This window comes from Anser cygnoides, chromosome 5 (assembly GCF_040182565.1).
Source record: "Anser cygnoides isolate HZ-2024a breed goose chromosome 5, Taihu_goose_T2T_genome, whole genome shotgun sequence".
Taxonomy (NCBI): domain Eukaryota; kingdom Metazoa; phylum Chordata; class Aves; order Anseriformes; family Anatidae; genus Anser; species Anser cygnoides.
In genome coordinates, this window is record NC_089877.1 from 10,591,242 (window position 1) to 10,617,302 (window position 26,061).

At 37.4% G+C, this 26,061-nt stretch overlaps 1 protein-coding gene across 2 annotated transcripts in view; it reads right to left on the bottom strand.

Moving 5' to 3' along the window:
• Positions 1 to 19,191, bottom strand: part of LUZP2 (leucine zipper protein 2) — a 252,885-nt gene extending 233,694 nt beyond the window's left edge. The window contains exons 1-2 of one of the 2 annotated variants that reach the window (XM_013177762.3): positions 19,145 to 19,191; positions 10,322 to 10,383 (exon numbers count right to left, since the gene is read on the bottom strand). The gene's annotated coding sequence lies outside the window, so the exon portion shown is untranslated. Of the gene's footprint in view, positions 1 to 10,321; positions 10,384 to 19,144 lie in introns of those variants that run through there. The other variant, XM_048050882.2, reaches the window with a different exon arrangement.
• Between the last annotated feature and the right edge of the window lie 6,870 nt (positions 19,192 to 26,061).

Genomic DNA, 26,061 nt, shown 5'->3' on the forward strand with positions numbered 1-26,061 from the left:
TAACTGCTGGTGAGCACCAAAAATAGTACGTAGAGTACCTTAGAGTCTGCTGCATATTCATAGCCCAGTTTCTTCCTCTTGACTAACATAGCATACTATAGTAATTTCATCAACTCAAATTATTTATTTATTTTAAACCAAGGCCAGAAGTTGACTGATAACTTCTGTCAATTACTTAATTTTGCTGAACAGCTTTTCCTATCCACAAGTTTTTGTTCATCCTGTAGCTCTGGTTCGAAGTATGTTCAGAAGAACCCTACTTTCTGGGGCTTCATCTAATCAGTGGCACAAATAATTTATTTTTTTCTGAGTATGTGTTAGGGCTGATCAGAGAAGCTTATTTGATATACATTTAAATACAATAAATGAGGTTTTATCCAACTCAACAGGATTCTAATCCACTCATTCTCAGGACTAAGCAATGCAGGTCTTTATACTCCTCCTAAAACAATAAATGCCTCTTCAAAAAATAAACTAATTAACTGTGCAAACCTTCTCCCTGCATGAATAACTTGGGCAGGTAATTAACTTAGGCACTTCATTTTACTTTACTCCTACTTCTTGCAAACAGTCAACAGTTCTTGCAGTGAATGCTGAGTCTTAGCATTTATTCATCTAGACACACAATTCTGCTGGAAAACAACGTGCACACATGTCTTTGGGAAAGATTCAGAGTACTGTTCATCATGGGGCAATCCAAACCCAAAGAAAGCCACAAACCCTCATGCTGCAGCTGAAGTTCTTTTGGCCTTTTATTCAACCAGGTCTTTAACAGTCTACACCTATGCAAGAGCAGGATGGGAATCGGTTTTGTCGTGCATGATGAAATCCAACAGCCAACATTCAAGTAGACTAAAACAAGCCCAGCTTTGTTTGTAAAAAGGACAAGATGAACAAATGCTACATTTATGAGTAAATATAAGGTGACTTAAGATGGCATGCAAGACTAAGCACTTAACTCTATATTTATATATGTAGATATAGAAAGACTGTTTGATATTCAGCCAAAACAGCTTTGGCATGATACTACTATAGAATACGGCAAAGTGAAAAATATTCATATAAAAACATACAATATGGTTGTGTGTTTGTCTATTTGTTTGCCAATTACTCTTGGTGAGAAGGTGCATACAACACAGCTTTCCTGGCTGTGCTGAAATTTTATACCATGCATTTAGGTACAATATTGCTGTCTGACACGTAATCAGGGAAATACCTAAACATGACCTTGACAAACCATAATAAAAAGAGACTCTCAAAGTTCCTATATACCTTGCTTCTTCCACTGTGCAGGGACCACTTTTCACTTTTTACATATTTTAATGGTACTTAACATTCATCCAACTCCCATATATGTTGCTGAGAACAGTTGCAAATGGTAACCAGATCATAGAGGGAAAGTTGCATTTATTACACACTTTATACAACCTCCATAACACCATTCTGCTTTCTCATAATGACGGAGGAAGTTTGTTGTTCCTTTGAGAAGCAGGAGTCATTGACTCATCTGTCAAGTATAGGATGCTTGTCAAACTCTTACCCTAGCTGAACTGATAGTACGCCAAATCCAAGGGAAACACCCTTGACCAGATCCTCAACCTCAGATTTGTGTGATCCCTGTGATGGTAACCTCAATCTCTGCTGATGAAAAATCCTGAGAGGAACCTCTGTTGATTGAACAAAAGCTCTCTGGTAGCTTCTCCATCTTTAGTTGCTCCAGCATTCTACAAAACCCCAACAGATGTACACACTGTGAACGAGCCAGGAAAAAAAAAAGTCTCCCAGTCAGCTCTGCTATCAGGGACTTGGAGCTCTACTTACACTATCTCAGCTATGCATCAGAAGTCGCGGCTCAAGATTTCGCTCTCTCTACCCCCGCAATTGAGATTTAAGGCACCATGCCCCAGAGCATTTCTCAGTGGAAATAGGATGTCTACAATTGTAATTCTTCTTGCATCACTGATAGGTATATTTTGCTTCAACTGAAAACAGCCTGAAGCAAAAAAGAGAAGCCAGTGACATCTCTTCTGCTACTCCTTCCCTCCACATAAAAGTCTTCAATTAAGCAAGAAAACATTTCTTTCTAAAGCTAAAATAAAACAGAGATACGGATTCTGCACCTCCATGCTTTCTGTTATTAGCGCAGGGTAAGAACAGCAGAAGGTTATCATCATTGGTGAAACACAACAACCCATGTATTTAAACTGAATGATCCTCATATCACTTGGAATTCACTTGTTTTTTCTTGGTTAGCAGCAAGATTACGGTAGCTGTAAAATTCTCTGTTAATACAAAAAGGAGAAAGGTCACAAGAAGAATTACCCTCAGAACTGTGAGGTGGTGATCCAAATATCAATGTGCTTGACAGGAGACAAATTAAATGAAGCAGAGGTGAGATTTGAATGGCAACAAAAAAAAGTTTTGCAAGTTGTTGTGAACTTAAATTATAGGCTGACAAATTGAGAACAGGACCAAGTACCATAGTTAAAGTAGTCCCATTTTCCCATTCTCAGCCAGAACACTTGCAGGTTTACTATACAGCCAAACCCTGAAATTCAGGTCAAGGCTAATCTACATCTCTGCTTTCCCTTTCCCAACCTCCTCAGACTCCCACCTTTCTGAAAAATCTCGTCTGGTTACAACCAAAGAAGCATCCAATAGATTAACCAACCAGAGCAATTTCAAGTCATTTCAGTATTACAGTCATCCCAGCAGAAGCTAAAAACAGCACTTGAATTCAATCTGTTAATTCAGTTGTCATTTGGGAGCAAAAACATTTGGAACTGCACAGTAACCAAATAGACTCCATATTTATGAAGTTAATCTATTGACAGTGGGAGAGCTTCAGGTTTTATCCCATTTGTTTTATAACTGGGCACAGAGACAGATTCACTCTCAAGTCCAATGACATTGTGGGAATAGTTTAAAAGTTATTAAGAGATGCAGACTTGCACAGATCTGTAACAAGATTTCTTGGACAACAAAGCTAGAAAAACCTCTTTCTTGCTTTTTCTTTTGTTCTTTCTTTCTGCAAGTTGTAGCTACAGAGCATTTCAAGGAATTAGCTATGTCAGCACATTTAAGTTACTTCAGAGAAACCACGGAGAATCATGTTCACTTGGGTGCAGACGGCACAGCCCATCAACAATTGCAGCATGGTAGCTCAGAGAACTAATAACTCAAACCAGCTTCACTGCTGCAGGACAAGCTTTGAAAGCCTTTAAAAATTGGAGAACGTTATGTAATTTACATTCTGTATTCTTTGAAAACTGGCTCAGTCATTTACTACTTAACAATTACTAAGTTTGAGCATTTACACGGTTAGTATTTTGATGGGCTGCTTTTTAATTACAGCAAAAAGGATCAAAAAGTAACAGTCATTTATTACAACAGCACTCGAACTGACAAAGCAAGTTTCTTTGGTACGGCATTACAGCTTATAAAAATGCTGAGATCCCTCTAACAGTCTTAATTGAAAATGCAGAGTAAACATACTTAAAAAGTATTTTTAATTACAAGGAGCTCAGATTACATATGCTTTATTATTATTATTAGCTGAGCAATTACTTGAGAATTCAGCAAGTTAAAAGCACCACAAAAAACATGTTTTATGATCCACAACGGTGTATCATGTATTAAAGAAACAAATGTTGCAGAAAAATATGACTTCTACAGTCAGAAACGTCTATTGAAAGTTAACTATGAAGTTTTAAAATACAAGCCCATGCAAGCCTGGCTGAACACCCTTTGAATCAGAGGTGAATCTGTTTCATGGGCTAGTAAGTTCTCCATGCATTAGAAGATGAGTATTTTTTATTACAAGATGAAACTGTTTTGTTTGTTTTGTTTAAAGGCCCTTGAAAAAGTACCAACCAACGTCAAGTTTTATCCAAGCTATTAGGTGAACATAATGCGCTTTAAGGATAACTTCAGCTAACAACTAATATGCCAACTACGCTAAATTTACTACTTTGACATTTCCATTTTTGGAAGCTTTTCTTACATAAGGGTTGAGGATGCTTAAAGAAGTCTTCAAATACGCCCTTTTAAATCATATCTTTAAAGTTGGATATTTAAATACTGTAAACACATTAGCACATTGTTCCTCATTACATAGTAGAACATTTGTAATCAATTCTGTTACTTGACATAGCATTTCCATTGTAAATCCCTATTACTATCTGAGGATTATTTCACACCTTTTTCATGAAATTCCTGGCAATAGAAATCAACATTTGACCTTGAGTGAATGCAAAGCTAGTTGGAGACAGTTTGAGACTGCACTTAAACTTCGGGATGGGTGAAGAGTGCAAATAACTAAAACAACTTCAAACTCTCCAAATATGCATATTAACCTGTACGATTCCATGAGTCTAGAGGAACAGATCATAATGCAGAATTTCCAAAATTTCATTGGCTGTTTTCAGAAATAACCAGCCTTCAAAGAATATACAAGAAGTAGCATTGTGCTGTCAGAGTTTTATTTAGACACTCTGAATTTTATTTAGACAATATATTCTAAGAGGAGGTAGAAGATATTTTTCATTAGTAAAATTACGCTATACTGCTCTGCCTTTACAATTATATCTGTGCAGGCCTCCCAGTATAAAGGTCATAATGCTTAACTTTCAGTCATTAATGTCCACATAAAGAGCTCACTAGGAATGACTTTGCCAGCTCTGGAAGCTCATCAAAAAAAAAAGGAAAACTACAACAAAAAAACGACAACTCACTCCATGAGTTGAAATAGTTGCAAACCCATTCTGCATATTGCTATGGATGTTCATATCAGCACGTTTCTCAATCTCTGTATTGAGAGGCTTCTCTTCCCTTCAATGCTTTTCTATAATTGAGAGAGTCGGTACCTTCATCATTCTATTGCTACTTCAGTTTTTATATAACGAGTAGAAGTACTGCGTATTGGAACTGAAGTCACATTCTAGAAATTCACAGGAATACTAGGAAAGTTCTCTCTAATGGTTTAGAATAAGTAATCTTGCTCAAGGCAATATGATGAAATTTATACTTTCAGATTGATGCTCTAAGAAAACCTGGCCAAATCCTTAGGTACTGCAGTAGCAGCAGTCTAAATTAACGGTTGAAGAACAGGTCAGAGTCCTTTTTTCATCTAAGATAATGGTAGCAAAGCTCTTCTGCTTTGCTCTGTCAGTGCCTTATCTTACTCTTACTCTCCTCCCACTACTAAGTTTTTAGTAGAGGTAGGAAAAAAAATTGCTAGTGCACCAATTCTCCACCACCACCCACCCTTTTCATTGTTCCCATTCCCTCCCATCTCTGTGATGGAAATAGCTGTTAGAAACAAGGCAGGAATTACAGTAATTAGAAGGATTACCATTTCAGCCTAGCAAATATTCAGCATACTATAAACATAAAAATCAACTGTTACCCAATACATGCTGAGCTTCAGAAGTAATTATCTCCAAGCTCTTTTTCTCTCGACCTTCCTGCATTACCTCATGACAGGGTGGTGACAAAATTATATCAATCTTATTTCATATCATCTTGGGCAACAACAATGTAAAAACAGATAGAAAACTTCATTCCAACAATCTGGACAGGGATGAATAAGAGTCAGAAGGTAATTAAAACTAAACAGGAGAAAATATCAGTAAGAATTTTTAAGTTTTTCATCTGCAGGCTACTTTTCCTTCGTTTAGTTTTGAAACATGGCTGTTAACCTACCAACTTTTTCTCTCCAATTCTTATTTACATAGAACACACACAGCACATATACATGGAAATATAAGCTGTGTCATTATGAGGAGGCTTAAGCATTACTAAAAATGAAGGATTAAATTACTTGGAATTTCATGTTTAGAGCTGATTAAAAAAACTGAAACTATTAGTATTAAATACCAAATGACTTATTCATCTTCTCAAAGATTAGCCAGTGGTAATTCCAGTTCAAAGTCAATATATATTCCTTTATCAATGTACCTATTTAACACAGAGAAATAGGTTATTATGTTTAAAAATAAAACAAACTGCATACAGATTTATACAGTCATACTATAAAATCAGCCAATCACTACAAGTTCCTGATGATGGAATACTATTAATAAATATTACAACAGTTGAAGTGTGTAAGTCTGAGCATTGAAGAAGTCAGAGGACTGACAGCAGCTATGTCACAAAAAAGATTTTAGCTTGATCCAAATCAGAGGAGCTGCACATCTGATCATCCTCTTGCTTCATCTCCCTTCATCGAGAACTATCATATGATCCTAACATAACACAGTACAGACATCTTTTCAGATGGAGCTCACACTGGCAGCTTTATGCTTTGTTCTAATTCACAATTGGTCATGAAGCAATGCTAGAGTAATCATCTGACTTGTTAAGGAGAACTTTATAGGCAAGAACTTATCTCTTAGATTTTCTCTCAATATTCAAGCCAGAGTCCCCAGAGAGGATTCAGACTCATGACAATCACTAACTTGATGACAGCTTCTCCCTGTGTACAGGGTGTACTAAATCACTGGTTAAAGCAGCTACCTGCACAGATTCACAACTAAATCTTCTGACCTATAGTATTTTGCTCACTGAGTTTTGAGCTATACAGAAAGGAAAATGAAAGCAAAAATAAAGACTTAGAAAAAAATAATTTGGTTTTGTTTTTTTCCCTGCAAGCACATCATGCCATGTGCAAAATGATACAGATGGAAACTCATTCCAACTGCAGAAGCTTAGGACCTGGGGACTTGTATCTGCTTCACATGACTGCAAACAAATTCAAGGAAATAAAAAGCGTTCAGAACTGAAACACATGTATCAAGAAACACATACACGTAAATCAGGGCCTAAGATGTATTCTTTTCCTTCTGGTTCTTCAAGGAAACATTCATTTCATTAAAAAAAGTTAGCCATTTTTTCCACCAACAGGCTTGCATTAAAGCCACTTGCATAAAGCAACAGACCTTCCAGAGCTGAAAGCAACCAACACCTCTTGAGGCTACTGTTCCACAAGCAGAATACTGTTTGCAACGTTCTGCAAAAGACAGTTCTGCAGTCATTTTTAATACAGCAGAATTCTTGTGAAAAAACACCATCTTGGATTTGGCAGATTGTTTTGCACCAACTCTTGTATACAGCCATGTAACCGAATAAAAGGAAAAAGCACACTGGTTCCTGTTTCTTCAGCAGCTGGATTAACATCAAAAGATATTTATATGCAGTTTGGTCAATAACGCAGTGTTATATGGATGCAGGTATTGCAAAGGATGAGTTCTACAATATTTTCTTTTGCATTTGTACAATATACAACACTAGTTCCTTCTATACAGTGAAGAAATTCTCTACCTATTTAGGACACATCACAACCTCTTTTATTAGATTGTTATGATCTGTCACTCCCAACTATTTTTTTGTTGGGAAACAAAGATGGGTCTCCTGTCTCGTTGGGAGAAGAGCACCTGGTGTCCAAATAATTATTTTGCTTTCTATTACCACCCTGTCCATTTTCAAGTGATCCACTTACAAATCCCAGTAATTTCCAGTTTGTCTGATTAGCATTTGACAATTTTCATACAGCTCCCTGCTGTTCAAGCCTAAGCAATCATTTTTGCCACTGAGGAGCTCCCCTTTCTGTAAGTGAATTACAGGCTTTGCTTCAGACAATGTAGAACAAGAGGAAAAAATCCTGTCTTTAAGTCTAATTATATACTTTTCGTGCTATAAGAGTTTTTGTTCCTCCTATATTGGGCATTCATATAATGAAGAGCAAGGTGAAGGAGTATCATCCAGAAAAATCCTCCTTCCATCTTCTACAAAGCCATTTTCACATATTCCTTCAGCACCCTCATTCCTAATGAGCGATAATGACATTTAGATTCATTTTGTTTATAAACACTAATAGGACTGTAGCTCAAGTGCTGCCATAGCATACAGGAAAAACTTTACCTTCTCAGCCTCCTAGAATATTCTTTAGTATACAGTCTGCAAATGCAGTGTGATTTTTTTCCCCACCTACTTGTTTCTCATACTGTCTCCACTTTCTTAAATATCCTGGTTTTCCTCAGTTGGTTCTTTACAGGAAGAATTCTGATTATTCATCTAACGTAACTTCAGCAGTAATGTGAACTTGATCATAGGCTTTCTTGGTGATACAAAATGACCTGCTCACAAGGCCTTTTCTTTCTGTGCAATTTCTTCTGGACTCAAGACCTTACTTTCTGCAGTAACCTAAACTGCCAACAAGCTAAGAGGAGGTACACAAAAACAATTTAAAGTTACTTAACATTGTATAGCTCACTTCTGATTACTCTGATTATTTTTTTTCCTAAGTGTTATTGCACTACTTCAAAAAGAGATCCTGGCCTTTTTTTTTTATTATTTTATTTTTTTAGGACCAGTTGAGGCCCTGGAGCAGCTTGCCCAGAAAAGCTGTGAATGTCCCATCCCTGGAGGGTTTCAAGGCCAGATGGGTCCAACCTGGTCTAGTACAAGGTATCCCTGCCCATAACAGGCAGTTGGAACCAGATGGTCCTTCAAGGTCCCTTCTAATCCAAGAGACTCCAGGATTGTTATTCTGCTGCCTGAACATCATCACAGAATACGACCATTAGTACCCACATATCACTATTTTACCATCCATAAAAAAAAAACCTACTCAAACAACTACAGGGCAGGGAGAACCTACAGATGAGAAGTTCCACAAACGTCTGCAACAAAAGAGCTATCTGGGAGGGAGAAACCTTCATGATAAACATCTACTGGTTAATTCCTTCCCCTCCCACAACTGAAGTAATTTGTTCAATGAATAAAACCATAACACTTGCAAAGTCCCACTTGGCATCGTTCTGAGTCATAGGTAATAAAGCAGAACTTAACACAAAATCTATCAAGACTTTTTACAACAAGCAAAGCACTTTCACTAAGTAAATACCATAAAATGCCATGAGTTCCCACAGACCTTCCTTTAAGGCAGGCACCAGTAGTGCCACTACGCACAGTTGAATGCCCCCAGGAGGAGTAAAAATGGAGAACTCTATACCCAGTTGCAACCTGAGGCAGATGCAGGGGTATCACTGCTTGCCAAACACAGCTTTCAGAGATAAGAACCTGAACATACGTGCAGAAGGTGTAAACTACTGAGTACCCTTACCTTCATAAGCACGCTATACCTAACAAATTTCATTTAGGTGCCAAAATGAAATGCAACGGTATTTTGAAGGTGTCTTGATCTGCTTTCTTAGCTGGAATGAAACAGTAGGACTCCCCGATTTTGAAACCTTCTTACTGATTTATAACTAAGAAGAAATCTACTTAATGATTTGTTGTTTTGCATTTCCATCCAATAGGAATTTTCTGGGAAGTTTTCTGAACACAATGACCTTGAAAAATATTTTCTCTTACTGAAGCAGCACTGCATCTCAGAAAATGTCTATTTTAATACTTAATTATAAGCAGGGTTCTAGAAATAGTATGTCTCATTTATGAACCTGATTACAAAAACAAAAATTTTCATCCTAATTTTGACTCCATATGCTGGTATTTTGAATGTTTAACAGTCAAGCCTTCTGAAGCAAGCATATAAAACAAAACAATTGATTCATAGAAGAATCCATACCAATAAAGTGATACCTGAAAAACTGTAGCTACAACTTGGGTGGACAGATGTTGCATTTCAGTAGTTTCAATTCATCATTAAATACTGAGGCTGTATTTAACTCGATATTTTAATTCATTTTAGAATAATGGGTTCTTTCTTAACTTGAACAAAAAATCATTTTTAATATATTTTACTGAAATATATGGTTTAACAAACAAGATCTGAATAAGAGTAGTATTAAGCATATATACCATGCCAAAACTGCAACTGGTTTTACCATACCAGCACATATGAAGGAATTCAGATACGTAGCTAGAAAGTTAGGGTTCAAGCAAGGCAAAGGCAGCACTCTGAGCACATGACCAACAATAAAGGCAAACATCACGGTGTTTTTTCTGCATATTGAGGAACCAGGAACTAGCTCTCAAAAACCACATTGTACTTGGCTACCAAGTGACATTACCTATAGTAGTACTAACATGTATTGCTCAAGAGCCTTCAGGAAATTTACACATGCCCCCTACTCAAAGCAATAGTGTAGGCCCCTCTGTGCACTGATATCCCATCCCTCCCCCTAGCTACCCCTCCCCATTTTTTTTTCCTCCAAGCCCTGAGCACTGTCTATCTTATGATCCTTGGCACTCAGCCAGCGACACAGTTCTGAAGGGATTAAACTTCCCATCCAACTCAGTTTGGCCAAAATGTGCTTTTAGATACACAGTCACCAACATCAGCAGGGTTAGAGCTCACCAGTGTCACTCTGGAGCACACCATCAGCTGCACATCCCTCCAGGCACCATCAGATCAGGAACCTGAAAAGCAGAGAATGAAGGGGCTCAATACCTCAACAGATTCAGCTTCGGTAATGAAGGGATTTGATTCCTTCAGCAAGACCATTTACTTCACAAGACTTGATGCATCAGAGTTCAGCAGTAGGCCCACATCTTTTTATACCCCCCTGCCACCCAAAAAGAAGAGCACACTTCAAGCCTTGGATCACATTTTAACAGTTAAATAATGCTGGCTAAGCTTTTATCCCTTTCTATTTTGAAAGGAAGTGAACGTAAGTCATTCTGATAGAAAAGAAAAAGTTGGGCTCATATACTTTAATACCCATACTAGAACTTGCCTGTATGATACAAAGGGGATTGCTTCACACAGTGGAGCTGATAATTGTTTTGCCAAGGCCCAATCAAAGTAGCAGTCAAAAAGAACCAGGCTTTATCAGGTCACACAGGTATTAATCCTCATTTTCTGACCATATTGGCATAAGCACAATGTAAGGAAAATAAATCTTAGTTACTTTCCCACTGCTACCCAAGTTACAACCAAGCCCTTTAGCTTACACAAATGTATTTAGCTATAGGGTTTGACAATATAGTTCAAAGTATTTTTTAATGGTTCAGCAATCGAGTTCTTAAGTGTGCTCACTTCATGATCTGCTGCTGTTAACCTAAGCCTAATTGGAGATGTATATCAAGCATAACAACAAGGGGCAGTCATCATTCATTTCAACAGCCATAGCAGGTCACTTCACTGAACACCTTTGAATCTAGATTTTTAGCACACAGGAGAGGATACCAACAGCAACTAAGACACAAATACAGAAATTCTCTGAATGAAAACCACAAAGCAATATATACATTTATAAGTATTTTTTTCCTCTTGGATATCTGAAATAGATGCATGTAATTTAGTCACTGAATTATGCCCCATGACACTGGCTTTTAAGAACTATTCCAGGTACTGAAATAAGCATTGCACTTGAATATTATGCTGGTAAAAGTCAATGCCCCTCAATGATTCCTATACATCACCAGTAATATCTACCTAATTTTTCCCATGTTTGTTTAAAAGAAATCAGTATTCCATGTATTTTCTTTATCTGTCACTTCCCTTATTCTGGTTTCTTGTTAGCTTATATTTCAGAAGGCAAAGGCCAGAATCTCAGCCATATTCTTAAGTGTAAATCAGAGTAGGTTAATTCTTCTGAATAAGTTCAGCACAATAAACCTTGACATTAAATACAGACTGAAGGTCAGGGTTACGTACTCAACTAGTGAAAAGTTATATTATCAGAGATGGAAGTGTCTCAAGAGCCACTCATGAAAAGAGAATTGTGAGCAATATTTCTGCACTAGTAAGGTAAACATCACTGAAAAGTTGTTCAATCACAATTTCATTGGAAAAGCATCTTTTAGACTAAGTACCTACCAGAAGTTTTCAAACTAACAAATTATTTTCTGATGAATACTAAAGGAATTAAACTTCAGAGCTGTATGCTTATAAACTGCATTTCAGCGTGACATGCTTGTTTTCTAAGTGTAATATTACTAAGTTGTATTGTTTATTTAACTACACAATGCAAAGAAGTTGCAAGCCTAAAATATTTCTCCCTTCTCTTAGTTTTGAGAAAACAGTGTTTCAGGAGCCTCAGGATACACATGTGAAAGACTGACTCATTGAACAGAAATGTCATTCATTCTATTTACACCATTTTTGAATGAAACCATCTACAATCTCTTAACGGGAAAATAAAGCATGTCTTCCTTTCCATCAGGATACACTGGTTACTTCTAGTCATTAGATCAGCCAATTGTACTTTTTTTGTGGTGAAAGTTTTACTTTCCATGTGTTGTGCTTTTGCCTGCTAAAAACATCTTGCATCTATTCAGGATGAAGTATCAATGGTCCATATTGGATCACAGAAAGGGCAAAATGACCAAAATTTTTCTGACTTCAGACCGGGGTGGGAGGTGGAGGTGGATGGTGTCAATTTGCTGAGACAGAAAGAACACACCATTGCAATACAACTTGATGTTTTATCTAACATGGTAGCTCATTCTTTCATGAAATGAAACTTTCATTCATTGTTCTCTAAAATCTAAGTTAACCTCACAAAAGTTTTTTTTTTTTTTTAAAGAGCAGTCCTAAAGTAGCAATGTTTAACTTCCTCCAACTACGTTCAAAAATATCCAGTGACTTGTTTTCACCTGCAACCTATGTTCAGTTTATACCTATTCTTGATGTCTGGGGAGATGATACTTTAGGCATTAGTAAAACTTCTTAGACACTTCATAAAGAAGTAATACATCAGAATCAGCTGCAACAGCATGGCAAAAGTGTGATCCTGCCACATCTCACAACCCAAGAATCTGGGAAACTTCTATGTTTGAATTACATTTTGTTGTTCAGTCAAGCCTCATTCTCAGTCCCCGTGAGACTTATTAGTCCATTACCTAGATTACATCAGTGACTACCATGCTGCCAGTAAACATCTTTTTCAGATAATAAAAAGAATTCTTGGTCATTTTCATTAGTGATCGTATGACCTCCACTGACCAGTGCTCATCTCAGGGCACTGCTAAGTTTCAACTGGAGCTACGATAGCACCTGAAAAAGCTGACTATCACATTTCCTTGTCAAACTGGGAACTGGCCTAGCTCCATTTCCATTATATAGTCCCTTCAAATACGTGTACATTTGTGAGATGCCAATCTTCTCTCTAGACTAAACAGTCCCAGCTCTCACTCCTAAGAGCTTCTCCAGCCCCTTAACCATTCCAATGGCCCTTCACTAGGCTGTCCTCATTAGCTCTATCTTTCTCATGTACTGAGGAGCCCTGAACAGAAGGCTCTGCGTCTTCAACGTGGTTGAGTAGAGAGGAAGGACTACCTCCCTCGACCTGCTGGCAACACTCCTAAAGCAGACCAATACCATTCAGCCTCCTTTGTTGGAAGGGTACATTGTATGATTCAACTTCTTGAAATATTACCCACCTTTTTTCTTTGTGAATGCCTATACGCTATCTTAAGGCTTCCTCAACAACCAGGAAAAATAGATCATTTCAAGTCCCTCCAAGCAAAATAATTAGTCTAAACCTCACCAAATAATGCACGTATTTATATTTATCAGTAAGATATGGGTGATACATATATTTGAACCAAACACAAAGCAGCCTTCTTGACCAAAACCTATGAACAGTAGAGCAATTTCTCCCTGATTTGATCTTTTTATCAGCATGTGCACTTCAATACTACGCTATTCCATAGCACCATGAGATTGATCTACATAAAAGAATGTTAGACATATCATTACTGTCCTAGACTATCTTCACAAAATTAGAGTGACAGAACATGAACATACTTTATATACTACACAGCTAGGTAAGAGGAAATGCAGGAAACCTATACATTTTAAAAAAATAAATGGAAACAAGAGGATTCAAACTATTTGTTTTGCAACATTTGCTTGATAATTTTATATATATATATTTACATATATATATAGCCAAGACTGCATGGTCTTCATGGTTTTTTTTTTTTTTTTTTTACTATTAAACCAACAGTTCCATTTGCTTCTTTTGACATTAGTTCCTACCCTAAATTGACAGTGATTTTTGCCAACACTGATGGGTCTGAATATATTTTCTTTTGGCTAGGTAACAGGGAATAGTAAATACCAGATACATTTATTTTTATATAAATATATAACTCTTGCTTCTTGTTAAGCATGTGCACAGATAAGAATAGAGCTATTGCTAAGAAATCTGAAACATTCTCAATTTAAGAACATCTTAAGACTTGACACCCAGCTATTCTCTTCTTTATCAAAGAAAAATAAATCACATTAGAAGCTTGGTACAAATGATGTGTTCAGAGAGAAACAACACTATGACAGACCCTGCTGGAGAGCACTGTGAAGCACTTTGGTCTCAGTATACAATGCAGTTAGAGCCATGACTGCACTGTGTATCCAAGTTACCTTATAAACTGACGACATCTGGACTACAATCATGTCTCAAAATCAGCTGTTATACAACACAATTGTACAAGGCATACCATAAGTATTAACTGTTGGCCACAGAGGCAAATCAGCATATACAAGCAGTTCATTATCCCCCAAGAAGTATCATCTACTTATACACACACGCTGATGTCTATTCTTTTCTCAGTAATTTGCCAAAATCTTGTTTTCAAAGAGCAGATCTCCTGTAATATCGGATGCAGTGGAGATTAGATTTTTATATATTTATTCACTTACTAATTAGGACAGTGTACCTGCTAGCTCCATATCCTCGGCTAGCAGCCTTGCTATTTAATGAAGGGCTGTGCTCTTAAATTGAGGAAAGCTAGGAGCTAGGAGCCAGCCAAGGAATGATTACGTGAAAGATGTGCTAAGGTTATTAAACTGCCTGAAAATGCTCATCTGCTCTACAAACACCTTGAAAGCTCCAAGAAACTCTGATGTTCTCTACCATAGATAGAGTAGTGCTTCACTGAATAGCTACAGCCATCTACCATGGTATTATCACACATAGCTCCTTTCAAAAGTCACAGTTAAGGAAAATTTAATAATAATAATAATAATAAATAATTAAATAATTAAATAATAATTTAAGACTTCTTGGCCATCTTTCTGAACACATTTTGCGACATGGCTTCACTTCACAATTGCCTTGCTTGTGACCTCTAGGTTCTGTCACTACAATATGCTCTACTTGGGGCCAGAGTTAAATAACATTCACATGTTCCAACGTGAGTTACCATTAAAACAGCTCCCGGGGTTATGTCACGATGGCCACATTGCGTAACCTGTGCTCTTAAAGAATCGTACTGAAATACAGAGAACTGAAGCATCCATGTAAAGCATGGAATACTGCCTTCCTCACAGTGATTCAGATCACTGCTGTCAGCTACTCCCCCCATCTTACACCATGATCTTAAAACAAGACCACATTTGAAGTACTTGCTTTCCCAATAGGAGGCAAGAACAACAGACTTTCTGCTTTTTTGTAGAAAACTTGGTAACTCTTTGAGCCTTGCCTGCACCACACCGTCAGCTCAAGTTTTTCAGCATTGCTGACAAATCAAAAAAGACTCAGATTAAATTTTAGTTTGAAATACATGGGAAGAATTGAGAAGCCTGTAGCCACTCTTTTATAGACAGATGGTTCTATTCATACCGTAGTACATCAGAAATAGAGGAGCAAAAAAATATGCACCAGAAAAAGCAACCCTGTGTAACTGCAAAAGAGAGACAAAACTCTCTAGCTCATCCATTCCTAAACATCCATCCACCTAATAAGTAATGCACCCAAGGAATAGGCATGTCAGGTGTTTCCCATCTGGAACAGGAGTGAGATGCAACTGATGCAATTAAGCCTTACTAAAAGATATAAATGCAGCTTTCTCTATAGCTTATCTTCAAGACAGGCAGTAGCCCATTCAACTAGGAATGCTTTACACAATCGTTAGCTTTCTGTTAGCTTTCAAAGCCTTTATTTATTGTCTGTAGGAGTAGGTGATAATTTAAAAATACGTTACTTCTTGAGTTGTTAGACTACACTACATGTTTCCTTCTGGTAGTCAGAACTTGGAAATTTAAGTCCAAATACCACATAAATACAAACTAATTATTTTAATACAAGCAAGTCTCAGAGTATATGTTGTTTGCATACCTGAGATAAACATTTTTTTTTTTTAACTGCAGCAAACCACACTGCTCCATGCTGCAGTCAGGTTATAGACAGAACCAACAGGATTTTATCAGGAGTGACAGCCAACTGGAACCCTGGATAAGAGCTGCAATGCCTCTCAAAACGCAGCCTGCAGATATTAGAAACAGGACCACAGAAATAATTATGGGATAGTGCACTAGCAAAATACACCATAATTTCCATAAATTTTAATCAGTCCAACTTTCTCAGCACAACTGTAACTACAGAGGCAAAGCTTGTAACAAGATTTCATCAATGTGCTTTTTTTTGTTGTTGTTGTTCAAACTAATAGCACTTCTCTGTTGAGTTGTTTAAATTAGATATGGTGTTCTATGTATACATAGGGTTGGTTTTTTTTTTGTGTGTTAGTCAGAACATACGAACCCCCATACAAAAGACAACTCTATTACCCCCAGTCTAATGACTTTTCTTTTTGTTTTGTCCATGGAGATCCTTCCCCCCCCCCCCCCCCCCCCAACAGGTTTCCAATTCTTAGCAATCTACCATATTTAGTCCCTCTAAAGTGAGGATTGTCATGCTTCAAAGAATAAGAAGAAAACAAAATGAGGAGAAACCTTACCAAGCACTTCAACAAAGCTTTTGGGGGTGGTTCACTGCTACAGTTGATATAAATAAATTAATGTCCTTAATCTTAGATAGAATTACACACTGGTTCTCAAATGCTTAGTAACTCTTTTCACCTAACAGCTATCTACAGGAGTAGTACTTCCTAGGATATTCCATATTTGAAAATATCATTTAAATATTTTGTAGCAGAAAACACTTTTGTAGCACATTTGTGGTTACCTAGTGAGAGTGATTATACTGTCTGATTTTCCTCCACATTTACTTCTGCATTAACTATATTTCCTAGTCTCCTCCACGTCTAACTTGAATCCTGACTGAGTATCTGAGTGTGGAGAAATTAATTCAGTTTCATTTCAGTGTGAGTACTGTGGTGGTTTTACTCGGGTGGGCAGCCGAGCTCCACCACAACCACTCTCTCACTCCCCCCTCCTCAAAGAGGAACAGGGAGAAAATGCGATGAAAAGGGCTCAAGGGTTGAGATAAGGACAAGAAGATCGCGCAGTAATTATTGTGATGGGCAAAACAGACTCTGCATAGGGAGATAGTAAGATTTATTGCCTATTACTAACAAGCTAGAGAAGCGAGAAACAAAGGAAAGAAACCAAAAGCACCTTCCCCCCCATCCACCCTCTTCCACCTCCTCCTGCCTGAGCGGCGCAGGGGAACGGGGGTTATGGTCAGTCTATAGCGCTTCTTCTCTGCTGCTCCTTCTCGGTCACTCTCGTCCCCTGTGCTGTGGGGTCCCACCCACAGGTGCAATCCTTGATGAACTGATCCAGCATGGGCTGCCCACAGGCAGCAGCTCTTCAAGAACTGCTCCAGATACGGGTCCATCCCTCAGGAGCAAACTGCTCCAACCTGGATCCCCCATGGGCAGCAGCTCCTGCCAGGTCACCTGCTCCTGCGTGGTCTCCTCTCCACGGGCTACAGGTCCGGCCCAGAATCTGCTCCAGCAGGGGTCTTCCACAGGCCACAGCTTCCGTCAGTGCAGGTCCACCTGCTCCACCGTGGTACTCCATGGGCTGCAGGGGGACAGCCTGCTTCACCATGGTCCTCACCACAGGCCGCAGGGGACTTCTGCTCCGGCGCCTGGAGCACCTCTCCCCCTCCTTCTTCTCTGACCTTGGTGCCTACAAGGCTGTTCCTCACTCCTCTCACTCTCCCAGCTGCTGTGTGGCACAGCATTTTTTTTCCCCATCTTAAATAAGCTCTCACAGAGGCACAAAACAACATCACTTATTGGCTCAGCTCTGGTCAGCAGTGGGACCCTTACCAAACATGGGGCAGCTTCTAGATCCTTCTCACAGAAGCCACCCCTACGGCCCCCTGCTACCAAAACCTTGCCATGTAAACCCACTGCAGTACACTCTATGAGCTCTTTTGTTTTTGTTCACATACTCAAGATGTTCCGATAGGAATAATAAAATACCAGTTATTTCTTCACAGTTCAAAATCCCTTGTTATTGTTCAGATCTTGCTGTTTTTGATATTGAAGACAGCTACTGACGAGAAAATATACACCCTTTATAAGTGATGCTTCATCACATAGTTCACACATTTACTGCTCTTACTCTAAATACAAGAGATTCTGCTCACACTTGAACAGCAGCTTGATTTCACCCACTTAATCTGGGATGGTACCCATGCAAGTAGAAGGGGAGTCAAGATAAAGATGGATTATTATGTATAATCCTAGTCTCAAGCATTTATCTTCCATTCAGTACAATTCTTGATCTACACCACATTAGAATTTCAATATTGTTGCTGAACATAACTTCTTCTACATGCTTGTTGAACACAGACTTTGTTAAAATTTCTTATCTTCTGAAACTGGTGTTTCTCTTTCCATTTGTAGGTGCCATGGATACTTAGTTTGTTTCTTAATGAAAAACATAAGACAGACAGACACAAACTACTGCGATAGAAGCACCGCCCTACTTGTTTTTAACACCACACAGTATAAGCTCTAAGCAAATAGCAAAAACCTGGTACTTTCATAACATTCCCTTCAGCTTTTAAGACAAGGTTGGTTAGCGTTTGAAGACAGTGAAATTCATGCTTTGTGACTAGGCCTCACCTCTTTCTTTAAGGATTTCAAGAATATTTTAACACCTTTTCTTATTGCTTGGACTTCCTGACTGCTCTCTAGCTCAACAAAAGCCCTTGTGAGCCAAACACACACATTTTACAGGGATTCCAGCAAGCCCAGCAACACAGGCTGTATTCCGACACCCTACACAAAAGCACCACCTCAGCTGAGGCCTCCCTGCCCTGAGGGAAGGCCACACACACCAGAGAAGGCACGACGGCCACACTGCAGGCACCTTGGTAGACAGAGCTTTTCATGCTGCCCTTGCAGCTCACTATTGAGATGACAGCCCCAGACCATGACTCCCTCATTTCATTTGTTCAAAAATATCCCTCTGTCATTTGTTACTCTTCACAACCTTACAGCATAAGCACTGTAACATTTTTTGGAAACCTACCTCTGACTGGTTCGCTGACCACACACAGCCTTCCAGAGCCCTACCAGAGATAGAGAATTTACTCTGGCAAAAAAATAAATAAATAAATAAAATAACAAAATCAAAGAGGATTGCAGCACTATCCTATACACTCTCTCCCACAAAAATGCCCCTTTCTGCTGACAAATTGCAGAAACACACCTTCCTGTGATGATCCATTAAAAACTGACGTGGAAATGTGCCACAGGTGTGGTGCCAGCCCAGCAGGCAAGGCCCCACCTGCAGCCTGCCGCATCAGCCTGTCCACGGCCCTGCAGTGGGCCTCCAGCTGCCCCTGCCTCAGTCATTCTCTCTTCTGATCATCTTTTGACCCTAACAAGGCAAATCACTGACCGTAACCCAGCTACTGCCACCGATTTTTCGCTGCCATGGCTGGCAGCCCAGCATGTGGGACACCAGCCCTGGCAGCAGCGGGAAGCAGGAATCCTGTGTTAGGAAATAAGAATATGTTTTGAAAGAACACCAGAAATTACACAGCTGTGGTGGTATCAATGCTATCCGCTACCTGTCAAATGCTATTATTCTAGAGATGCTTCTTCTAGGGAGCAGAGGTTATCAAATGAGTAGTAAAAAGGGTAACCTGACAAGGAGATCACACAGCAGCTGGGGATGCTCACCCCTTTCCCTGCCAGCCCTTTCCTGTGAGAGTGCTCGCGGCATCACGTCAGGCTCCAGAAAGGACATCCACAGTTCCTCAGAGGATAATTTATGTTATTGTTATACTGAAACTAGGAATGACACTAAAGCGACTGCAAGGAAGGAAAATGTGTTGATCTTGCTTGTGATCAACTGGCTTTGCTGTCTCAGCTGAATCTCCAGGCTAAGGTGCACCCGGTGTGAGAAGCACTCTGCAGCCAATAACACAGGCAAGGATCTCAATGAAGTAGCATTTTTATTTGCAATTGCAATATATCAATATATATAAAATATATATATCAATATATATAAAAAATATATCATAACCTTATATTCCCTGTTGCCCAACACTTAATTTGTCCTGTTTCTTCATTAGCTGAGTACTATGGGTTCACAAACTACTCAACGCTTATTACTATACCATATATGTACAAATTTATTTGATCTACCGTTAATTTCTCCTTTTTCTTTCTTTTTTTTTTTTTCTTCTCTCATGACTAGAGGGCCCGTGGTTGTTAGTTTTTACAGATTTCTCACTGCTCGTCCTGTTTTTCTTAGCTATCCTCTTTATTTTGGGACAGTGTGACTTCCCCCTTATCTGCTTAACATACTTGCCACTGTTATGCCTGCAAATCACTTTTGAATATGCAAGGTTAGCGGAATTTTCCACTGCAAAAACACAACTTTATTTCTCAGACCAGTGCTTGGGCATGCAGGTTCATCATGGGCTTAATCAGCACTCGAGTACTGGTGTGGCAAAGTCCTTAGCACATATTTAACTTTAAATACGTGAAGAGTTACATTAACCTGATCAAATATACTGAAGTGAAATAAGCTAATGATAAGCTCTCTGTTTCACCCAGAAGTGAACTCTTTGTTCCTTGTGGGATCAAGCTTCACATTCCTGGTCTCTGCAAGGATTTCAGAGCTCACAAATGGGAGAGGCTGAAGACATGAAGCTTGCATAAGGGTTCCTCTGAATGCAGTGAAGTACTGCTTCTCTTAAGGGCAGTAAATCTCATGCTTTGTTTAAAATGTAAGCAACGATGTCATCTACAGTAATGTTCACACAAAAGATAGGTGTAGAGTAAATCAGGATAAGGAGACTGTCAAAGTGTATTCCCACAAACTGTAGGTTATACATTCAGGTAAATGCCAAAATTGTGAATGTTGTGAAAGCAAGAGGGCAATGGATCACATAAGATGAGGTACCTTATGTGCAAAATATCCTCTGTCTAAAAAAGCATCTGCTATTTCCACTGCTAAAGAAAGACTACTGAACTAGATGGACTCACCTGGGCATTTTGGGGGCTTGTTTGTTTGAAGGACGGTGAGATGGAGCATAAACTTCATCCCAAACAACAGTTTAATAACATAACAGCAGATTTCTGTGGGTGGGGATTTTGATAGTCGTTCAAGAACAAGCAGCTCTCAGAAACTGTGTGTATTCAAAAATAACTAGAATTGCCAAAACCAAAATGCTAATTTTTGTGAAAATTCCAGGATGGATACTTAAGCAAAAGAATAAATATATTACTATAAACAGGCATTTCCAAGTGTGTGATCTTTTTTTTTTTTATTGACCTATACACTGAAATTTAGAGTAATATCTATGGTATCCCACATGATAGTGAATGCACTTCTTATTTTTTACTCACAGTTACTACTTGTATTCGTCATCCTTCTATTTTCCTGTCCTTCTTTCCTTGAAATAAATAACATGCTAAAATATCAAAACAAATGGAGAATTTATAATTACTTTCTCATTCATAGACTGCAGCAGTTTCCAAATGAACCTGATACCAAAATTCATATACTTTGCAGCATGACACAGCAGAGCAAGATTTTTTATCTGGCAAAAGTTTATGCATTTCTCATTCTAGAAAATGTTTACTTACACTAAATTACCTTGAACTGCTGCGTTCTTTTTTTCATTTTATTAACAAGTTGTGGTTTTCATAAGCAAGTAGCGATTCTTATTAATAAAAACACCAAGCACACAATCCAGCTCTTACTGAGGTCTGGTGATACAAGCCCTATTGATTTCTATAGGAATTATATTTCTATTACTCCATTAAGAATGAATTAAACAGAGAATAAACACTGTTTTTATTATGGGTGATAGGCTTTTGACAGAGGAAACTGAGGTGCCCAAATTATAGAAAAGGGATTAGTCTATGTAAAAGTTGCTGTCCATTTTTCTGTTAAGCAAAGGATTGATTGTTCTACCAGCCTAATTTTCAACATTCAAATGACACAAAATGAATGAATTCCAACCACAGAGCATCTCTCTTTCTCTGTGGACTGTGCCAAAAAATGGACTGATTCTGGAGAATCCTGTCTAAAGATTGCGTTAACGAGAACATTTGTCAGAAAAAGAGACCAGGTATGCTTTAATTTATGGAATGTATGCTTTTACCTATTAGTAGTTTTTGGTATTCTTTTTATGAGCCTCTGTGGCAAATAGCTTTATCACAGGGAAGTGCTTGTTCTTTTATCAGACAAAAGATCTGGTTATGCATAAAATATTTTATTTTGAATTATAACATTTTATTTCATTGTAATTAACCTCATGAATTAAATATCCTTTCAAAAAGACAGCATTTTTACTTTTAAGCCTAATGTATCATTTTTATAAGTCAGAGGCAAATTGCCTGAGCTATTCATCTACAATAAACAAGAAGTGTACTCAGAGTGATCAGAAGACTGATTAGTGTCTTGCAGTTTTCTGTTCTGTCAAAATTCATTTCTTACTCCGTTGACCAAATCTGTAAAAAATCCTTTGCACTCGTCATTGGAATTATCTGTCCTTTCTGAAGCTGGATGTTATCATTAAAATTAAATCACTGAATCATTAGATTACCCAGGATTAATTGAAACAACATAGATAAAGAACAAAAGTGTTTTGTTTTGTTTTGTATTTTCACTATTACTAACAGCTATCAAGGTGGCCACAGAGTGCTTTATTTAGATATAGAAAATAAGAACAGTCGTAGAAATAAGAACACTTTTTATTAAATGCAAACAATAATTCTTACTAATTTTGACATGAGCTGAGTCCTATCATTGAGCAAAGTGAAAGAAAACAACCATCAAAACACTGCAGGGATGCAGGTAAGATCTCTACATTACAAAACCTGAATCCTCAGCTGCTGTGCCATAATGCTACTGACTTCAGACTGAGCTTTGTAGTCTAAAAAAATAATAATATTAATAGTAAAAAAATGGTCTTTTCAAGTCAGTAGGAGCTTTACTATATACTTCAGAAAAAAAAAAGAAAAAAGTATTTTAACCAGTTTATGGCACATAATTAAAATATGTCCCTGATAAAGTGGGATTTCGTGCAATAATCACTTTATTATAACACACAATACATTACAGAATGTCTATAAGCAAATGACAATGGATGTGAATGCACACAATGAAAATACACCTTGCACTGGTGCCAAGGTTCTCTGAAATGTCTGAAATATGCTCAGGTCTCCAGATGCATGGATACCCATGCTTTCCTCTTAAAGTTACAACTCAGTAACAGGTTTCAGAGAGATACTACAAGTGCTTATATGCGGACATTCAAAATTTCCTATGTCCTGTCAACTCTACTTCTAGCAAAGTTGTAAGTTATTTGTAATTAAATATTCAGAACAATCTCGTTGTAAGAATATAAGTAGTTTACAAATACAATTACAATATTACACAGGAGAAAGTCAGATATGACAAGCAGATAATAGCTGAAAATAGTAATGCTGTGAAAAGCATTAAAACTAAAATAAAGATAAAATTAAGGTGTTATTGACAGAAACAAGTTAGTAATTTACATTTAAGAAATGCTTCAAGATGAAGGTTTCATTTCTTTGTATGGAATGGATGGAAATCCTGAAGAAATTTTCAAAGGATATGCTGATAATTACTGGTCATAAATGATTGAAAGAAAAAGAAGTGGAGAATTAGGAAATTATAAATGTATATTTCAAGGGCCCTGGTCCTCAGCCACTGCCTGATTACAAAAGAAATCTGATAACATCAGAAAATATCATTCCCCTAAAACATTCCTAAGTATTTCCATAAAATTTCTATGGATCAACATGGGACAACATGATCTATACTGTAGTGTAGAATAACCAGAATAAAAATCCATGTCACATAAGAAAAAATAAGTTATTTTCTTAACGCTGCTTGAATTGCTTTTGCTATTCTAAACTACTGTGAAAATATGCTGATTGCATCCAATATTTTTGGAATGCTGAACAGGAATTCACCAATTTTTCAGTATAAACCATAGGTTTAATATGCATAGTCACACGGACAAAGTGAGGTCTGCTATCAGTTTCTGCAATCAGAAGTTACTGTAGGAAAAAAAAAAAAAAAGCTCTCAGGTATAGGAACTAGATACATGGGAAAGAGTTCAAAAAAAGAACTGCAGACACAACTACACATCAGGACATTATCCCTTGAAGTGAAAGACTAAAGAAACATGTTTACATTAGGAAAGAGACAATCAAGAACTGTTCACAATTAACTACTTGGAGAAGGCACATCTGAAAATATCTCTCTAAATCTAAAGATCTACTATGTTCCAAATTTTGATGTGAATACTAGACTAAGATTAAATTAAGAAAAAAAAAAAAACTTTTTTTTTTTAAATAAGGGATTTTAAGTTTTTTCTTATCACTGCATTTTAAAATCAGGTTTTTAAATTGAGATGGAAGTATTCTCTTAATTCTCCTAATTTAGAGAAAAATAACCAGATAAAAGGAAAGCAGAATTTGTCTCATTATCTTTGGTAAATGGCAATTTTAATATTAGAAAGGTTTTCTTCCTCAAAATTGGTTTGGTATTGGAATTGACTTTCTTTAACAAAATTGGAAAAAAAAATCTATCCTGGTTATTTAAACTGTGATTTAGAATAACTTTTTAGTGCTTCTTATGATAATTTTGAGACAAATCCCAGTGCAAATCACTCTGTTCCCTCAAAAAAAAAAAATCTCAGTAGGGAAAACTCTATTTTCTCTAATGGTGATATGTAGAAACAGGGTGGGGAGGGGGGGAATTTCTTTTTATTTTTTACTTGTAGTGCAATAAATAAATGTAGATTTGTCCCAGAGTATAATTTTTCTCTGCAGGAGCTGACTATTAGTCATGCAACTGGGAAGAAATGTGTTTGATGCTTTAAAGACTGCTGGGAGACAGAGAGCTAAACCAAAGATTAGTCTTGGTGCCACAGTTCATTGTTTTTACTTGCTCTCGTTTGCTAAAACTGAAAACAAAGATTTATTTGTCACGTCAACTTTCAGCATTACTCATGACAGAAAATTGATGTCAAATTGTAGGATTAGTGCCATTTAGAAGTTGCTAATAATAACTAGACAATTTTTAATTTCCTGAGGCATTCCAAAGGTGAAAAACATTTCATTTTCTGATGAACTTTTGTGAAAGATGCCCAAAGAAAACATCAAGAAATAATACTATGATGTGAAAATATGAACAATCATAAATAAGAACTGAAAATGAAAAAACACAGTGTAGAAACTGACATTTTTGTTGTTGTTTGATAATAATCTTAACTTTAAATTTAGGATCAGCAATTGTGAATGTCATGAGCTTTCCATCTGTGGTCAATAACAGAGTTCCACTTTTATAATCAGCAGCTTTCCCTATTAGTTGGGTTTCCCTATTTTGGTTAAAAACAAAACCATTACATTAAGCACTGCTGAACTATGATGACTTCCCCCAGTGTAAAGCCATGTTTCAGTTATTATACCTATCTTTAAACTAGTTAAAGCAGCTAGTTGCTTTTCTGCTTTAGAAAGTTATTCTCAGCTTGAAATTTGCAGCATAGATAGCCACAATCAGGAAAGTACAATTGTCCAAATAGTTGTTTTCTCATTCCAGCAAACTTCCAAGGTTTTATATTTTTATCCCAACCAGAACTGGGAGAAAAAAAAAGTTGTGTTTTTTTTTTTTTTTAAGGGTCATCAAAATAGAGAAAAACACAACTTTGGTTTGATCTGAGAGATGTATATTTTTTTACTACTGCACATTAGCTTTTTGCTCTCAATGTGCCTTTTAAACTTTCTGTATGGGCTGATGCCTTCATCAGGTGTTGCTGATGAAGAGTGATATATCAGATACACCTGCACCACTGTCATTGTTTGCAAAGAATATGCATGTATGCATTTATCTGTGCAAAAAACTGGCAATAATTCCTTACAATTCACTTTTATAATATAAAAAAAAAAATT